This window comes from Lynx canadensis, chromosome D1, assembly GCF_007474595.2.
Source record: "Lynx canadensis isolate LIC74 chromosome D1, mLynCan4.pri.v2, whole genome shotgun sequence".
Classification (NCBI taxonomy): Eukaryota; Metazoa; Chordata; class Mammalia; order Carnivora; family Felidae; genus Lynx; species Lynx canadensis.
The window spans coordinates 54,298,578-54,304,663 of NC_044312.2; the positions used below are offsets into that span (position 1 = coordinate 54,298,578).

A 6,086-nucleotide genomic window follows, 5' to 3' on the forward strand; every position below is an offset into this window, starting at 1 on the left:
CCTTCCCCCCCTCTTCTGCCCTCCTCTCCCCAGGCCTCCCTGGTGACCTCATCCACTCTTGGGGCAGGTAGCAGCTGGATATAGAAGCTGTTGTCCAGAACCTTGGCCAAGTCCCATCCTGGGGGGAGAAGGGAGGGGTCACACACACACACACACAAAATCACACCTCCGGGGAGGGAGGGCTTAGGGTCCCAAGGAAGAACAGGGAGATCCCCGCACACTTTATTCTGCCCCAAATCCACTTCTTGCCATTTCCCAAGTGAGCTACACCTTTCCAAGACTCCACGTTTTTGTGTATGCTGTGCCTTTTGCCTGAAACATCCTATCTCCCAGGACCTCCACCACCACCACACACACACAGCCAGCCAAACTCCTATTTTCCTTCAGAGCTTACCTCAAACACCCTGTCTTCAGTTAGAATATCCCTGGACCTCCAGGCGTGAATTCATCCCTCACCCTCCATTCCTACAGCCACCTGTAGCCTCTTCCTCCATTATAGCTGGGGTCACAATTCCCTCCAATAAAGCAGAATATTTCATGTCTGTGTGGCCCTGGCTCCACAGACTTGCACGCTCAAGGCCCTGCCTGCCCCCCACCCAGCCTGATCCCACACCAGCTCCTCACTCTTGATTCACTGTGTTCTCCCTGCCACTGGGCCCTTTGCATATGCTCCTCCCTCCTTGACTCACGCTGCAGACTTCCGGCTCAAATTCACTTCCTCAAGGAAGCCCTCCCCAACCTCTTTGTCTGGGTCAAACACCCCTGTTAACAATTTCAGAGCACCCTGTCCTTCTTTATAGCACTTATCATGATCACTTGGATGAAGTCAGCCTCCTCCACTATACTATATAGGCTCCTGAGAGCAGGAACCATGTCAGTTTTGTTCACTCACCTAGCCCAGTGCCTGATTCGTAGTAGGCATTTGTTGAAGAAACAAATGCAAAATACGGTGAGTTACTGCTACCTTATTCCTCTGAGCCACAATAGCCTTCCCTTTCTCCTCCCTTTGGGCAGTTTCCTGGAAGCCTTTCTCCCAAGCTGACCCACTTTTCTCCTGCTTCTCATGCTGGTTCACAAAGGTAAAGCTTGTGCTCCTAACATCCAACTTTCAGCTTCTAGAAGACAGCCATTTCTTTGCTTCTTTGTATAATCCCACTCTAGGCAGGACCTGATACAAGGTTCAGCGTCCAGGTGTTTAAACTTATTGGCTCAGTAAAAACTATTCTTGAGAGCTGGAGTTGGTGTGAAGACAAGCCAGACATTCACTAAATGAGGGGCCGGAAACTTATTCAGAACCACAGATATTGTGGGCCCCCGACTCTGTGCCAGGCCCTATGGAGATGCTCCCTTCTCTGTTCTGGCTCTTGGCTGAGACCAAGCTTCCATTACGGCACGTGTTACCAAGCAATGGGCCCATTTGCTTAAGTCTCTGTCTCTCTCACAAGGCTGTGAGCTCCTCAGGGCAAGCACTAGGGCTTCTCAGTGGCTGGCATCTCCGAGATTACTGTGGGGGAAGCCAGAGTACAGATCTGTGGTCCCCAAATACTGGCTTGGCTGCCTCAGAGTCACCTGGGTACTTAGTACAAATTCATATGCCTAGGGCCCACTCCAAGCCTCCTGGAATAATGTGTTGAACTCTTTACTCCAAATAAGATTCAACCAGAAATGAAGTCTTTTTACCATCACTGTTACTTCTGCTCTCTGAGCCTGGTTCCACCCTGCAGGGTTGTTGTTAAAGCAAATATAAAGTCCTCAGCATGGTGCTGGGCACAGGAAAGTGCTCAGAAAGTATCAGTCCCCTTCACTTTAGAAGCAAAGTCCATGCCCTTAGGAATTTCTCGTCCCTAAAAGTCTGGGGGTGGCGGCAAACACGTTGGTCAAGAGTGCCAGTGCAAGGCATAATCTCAAAAGACCTCTTAAAACTGATCTCCCTTCATCCCTGGTCCTCCCTTTCCTAGGCAGTGCTTGTGACCAACCTCCCTTATAGACCGTCCCTGCAAAACCCTACCCCTGCCCTCCAGGCCAGTGGACTTAATATGCTCTCAACAAAGGATGCCAAGAAATCCTGTTACTCAGGCAGCCAAAAGAAGCCCTAATCGATGAGATATTGACATCATGTGTGGAGGAAGAGAACCTGGGGGCAGGCAGAAATGGAGTTCTGGGACTACGGAAGGTTCTGGAAATGGAAAGAAAAACAGATTAGGAATGAGGAGTCCTACATTCTAGTGTGACCTTAGGCAAATATTATTTTAGTCTTGCAACTCATTATGTGTCCTTGAGCAAATCCCATCATAAGCCTCTTTTCTGCAAAATGGGGATAAATGATATCAGGTTGAACCACATAAAAGCAAAGGGTCAGATGTTGGCAATTTCATATCATTCTACCTGAAACCTACCACATAAGATGGTTTGCACCTGGAAGCTCGTCCAGTAGCTCTTCCAGCACCTGGAAGCTCTGGCCTCAGAGATCACAGCCCTCACAGAATGGCGCAGGCCAGCCACGCAGCCTCTGTGCAGTCCGTGGCCTGGCCACTCCAAGCAAGCCCTGCCTACCTGCCCCCACTCCCACACAGGCAGTCTGAGGTCAGCTGTCACCATGGTCACCAACTAAACCCACTCAATATCTTGGGTGCATTCATGCAAAAGGGTTTTAGAGGCTTGGAGCTCACCTGACCTCATCACAGGCCACAAAAAGCAGACAAGACAAGGCCTGATTTCCCTAGGGCATGGTTGGAAAAGTGGAGGATGAACAAGAGAGAGGGACACAGCCTTGGCAGGGTGGGATAAGAACCTGCGCTTGGTCTCCCTGGGGGAGGAAGTAGCAGACTGCCAGCATTCCTCAGGGGAGGTTGGATTACTCCTCTAGGCTCTGGACAAGGAGACGGCCTGTCGGTGCTGGCTCTGACCCAAGAGACAGCTGCCCCACACCAAATGCAGCAGCACACAGCAGCCGTAACCTCCCTCAGAAGAGCCTGCATTAAAAGCATGAGGCCCAGGTTCTCTGCTTCTGAATCACCAGGTGACCTTGGGTGAGTCCCTGCCAGGCTCCTCAGTTTTTTCACCTGGAAAATGGAGACCATTTTAGCCCTGGCAGGGAATGGGACAAGGTGTAAAAAAGATGAGGGCTGGGCAGTCATGAGTCTATTCTTGGGCTATTTCGCACCAAGGGGGGAAACAGACACTGTCCGGGAAGGGGACAAGCAGACACACACTCCAGAACTTGCTGATTCTACCAGGAATTTTATCCATTAGTCCTCACTGCCAACTTAGCATTTCCCCCATCTCTCCCTGAGCTCCAGCAGCACCCAAGATCAGCTCCTCTTTACTTCTTGCCTGGACTAGTGCAGTAGCCTCCTAACTCATCTCCTCATTCCCTGCCTCAATCCATCCTCCAATAGAGGTATGTGTTCTGCGGATAGAGTCCAGGCTTTGAATCTAGCCCAGGCACTATGCCCCATGGTGCCCATAGCCTTTCACCATTCTGAGGTGCTCTTTCACCATTCTGAGCCTCGGAGCCCCAAAATGGGAGATGACCACCTGACCACCCCTTAGCCTTTCCCCGCCAATGCTGCTGCTCTTCCCCAAGCCCTTGGCTTATACCTCTCATTGTCAGGCATAACAGCCTGACAGTCCCAGCAACCCCCAGTCTGCTCCAGGGCACACGCTAAGCATACAGGAACATCACAATCCCTCGCCCTGGAAGACCCAGATCCTTTTAACTGTCCCTCTCAGATGACCCTTCGCATTTCCACTGTGTATTGACAGGTCTCTGGTCCTGCATGGTGAAGCCTGACTCATCTCCACCACCCCCAAAGCACTGTGTCTGGGGGTGTGTGTGTATAATGTCCTGCCCTGCCCCCATACCCTGGGCCCTAATTCAGCCTTCCTCATCCCTCCCTGGTCTCTCTGACCCACCCACCCTGATAACATCTTCAGATTAATCTCATTAGATGATAAGCTCCATCCTGCCATGCCTTGCTCAGAACTCACAAGGCTCCCTAGCCCCTTCAGCATAAGATCCAAACTCCAGAGCTTGACATTCAAGCCCTTTCTGTGACACCTGGCTGATGGGGGGAAGGGATGGACATGAACTTGACAAACACTGTTTGGTTACAAATCTGAAGGAATTTGCACAGTGGGCTTTTCCTCCTGGCCACCTTTTGGTGATGTCCTCTCTTCTGGGAAAGGCTTCTCCCTTTTCTCTCCTGGCAAATTCTGACTCATCCTCTGATGCCCAGGTCACATGCCCCCTTCTCTGGGAAACCTTTCCTAACCCCTCTGCAATCCAAGTCTCTTTGCTTTTCTCATCCCTCAGCAGTGCCACTGGATTCTAGGTCTATCTTCTCACTAGGCTAGGATCTTCTTTGGAAATAGATCCAATCCCCTATTTGTGCCCTAGTGCCCAGCACAAGACCAGGCAGAGAGGTGAAGGAGTGCCTAGGGCCCGATGAGAAACATGTGACAGCAAGATGAGATACAACTGAAGATATAACCAGAAAACACCTTCCAGAGACTGGCCCAGTCAGTGCCCTCTCCTCAGCCAGGTCTGGTCTTCCATATCCATAACCCTAAGACTCAAACATCAGCCAAGAAAGTCCCTACAGAGGTCACCAGACAGGACCCAATGAGGCTTTAGCTTTTTAAAAATGACTCAAACAACCAAAGCAGAAGGAAAAAACAAAAACTGTTCCTGGTTAGCTCTCAGGCCAAAAGCTCACAGAATCCAATGGGACAGGGGAGGGGGCTTCAGGAAAGTCTCAACCTCTCCCTACCTCAGAGCACAGATGACCCTCCAAGCCCTAAGCCAGTACCTAAGAGTTGAGAAGCCCATTTCTTCTCTCTCTGACCCTCACACCCAGTCTTCCTCCTCTGACTCCCCTGGGTGCCAGAGCTGCCTGGGGAGCACTAAGCTGACCCTCCCAGCACCCTCCCCCCACCCAGATCTCTGGACAGCAATATCTGCCTCTGAATTTTTTTAACTTAATTTCTTCTACCTAAGGCAGCCCTGAAAGAATCCCCTTGCCCTACTACTGGGAGGCCCTTGCCTGGGCCACCAAACTGTCTCCTAGAAAGAAAGAAAAAAAAGGGTTTTACTGGTAAAAAGCAACAGCTCTTTTACTGAAGGGGAATGGAAGGAGAGAAAAGAAGAGGGTAGGAGCATATATTCCCTTCTCAGAAACCCAGGGATCACTCATCCCTGCTGGGGCCACCCCTCACATGTCCCCACCCCCACCCCAGGGTTTCTGGAAGGGCGGGCACCAGGCTAACACACAAGGAGTCTCATGTCTTGTAGAGGGAATATACCCGGGCGAGGTTGCTGAGAACAGAAGCCCATTCCAGGCGGGTGCGACCTCTTAGCCCCCCAGTTTGTGCCCCATCTTAGTCCCACCCTTCCTTCCAGTTATACCGGTGCACTGGCGCCCAGCCCAGGCTGGGGCTGCGGTCCCCACGAAAGGCCGGTGAGCTTCATGGTTGAGGGGGAGGGCAGGATCACCACCAAACACAATTGATGAAAGAGGATGAAGCCCAGAGAGGGGCAGCTACTCGCCCAAGGTCACACAGCGAGGCCCAAGTTGCACCTGGACCTCCCTTCTCCCAGCCCCAAACTCTGGGAGCCCTTCGCGCGTGCCCAGGGCTCTCGAACCGCCAGGGTGCAGACACTCCCCACAACCTGCACACACGACCCGACCCCCTTACCTCTGGGACCCCGGTGGCCCCTGCCTCAGAGCCAGCTCTTGGGTGGGGCGCTCAGGCCTGGCAGGACTAGGCTAGGCCAGGCTAGGTCAGGGCGAGTCCTCTGCTCCCCCTGGAGTGGGGACGCCCTCCGCCAGGTCCCGCTCAGCAGGCAGGGATGCTGCTTCCACTGCAAAGTCCAAACTCCCCACCCAGCTCTGTACAAGCTTGTACCCAGTGAGCTCGACTCAGCCGCGCGGCCGCTAGGCTGCGGGGCTGCGGGGCTGCGGGACGAAGCGTGGGGAGGGGCGAGGTGCGGGAAACGGGGAGGAGCCGGAGCGGGGGCCACCCTGGGAACCGCCACTCAGGCCGCGTCCCCTTTAAGGCCAGCCGGTCTCAGCTCTAGCGGGGGC

General features: G+C 53.0%; 1 protein-coding gene across 2 annotated transcripts in view; it reads right to left on the reverse strand.

Annotated features, from left to right (window-relative positions):
• The window catches only part of USP35 (ubiquitin specific peptidase 35), a 55,839-nt gene extending 49,883 nt beyond the window's left edge, over positions 1-5,956 (reverse strand). Inside the window, exons 1-4 of one of the 2 annotated variants that reach the window (XM_032595104.1) lie at positions 4,854-4,864; positions 2,386-2,392; positions 1,681-2,176; positions 395-515 (exon numbers count right to left, since the gene is read on the reverse strand). The gene's annotated coding sequence lies outside the window, so the exon portion shown is untranslated. Of the gene's footprint in view, positions 1-394; positions 516-1,680; positions 2,177-2,385; positions 2,393-4,853; positions 4,865-5,697 lie in introns of those variants that run through there. The other variant, XM_030332819.1, reaches the window with a different exon arrangement.
• Positions 5,957-6,086: the final 130 nt, after the last annotated feature.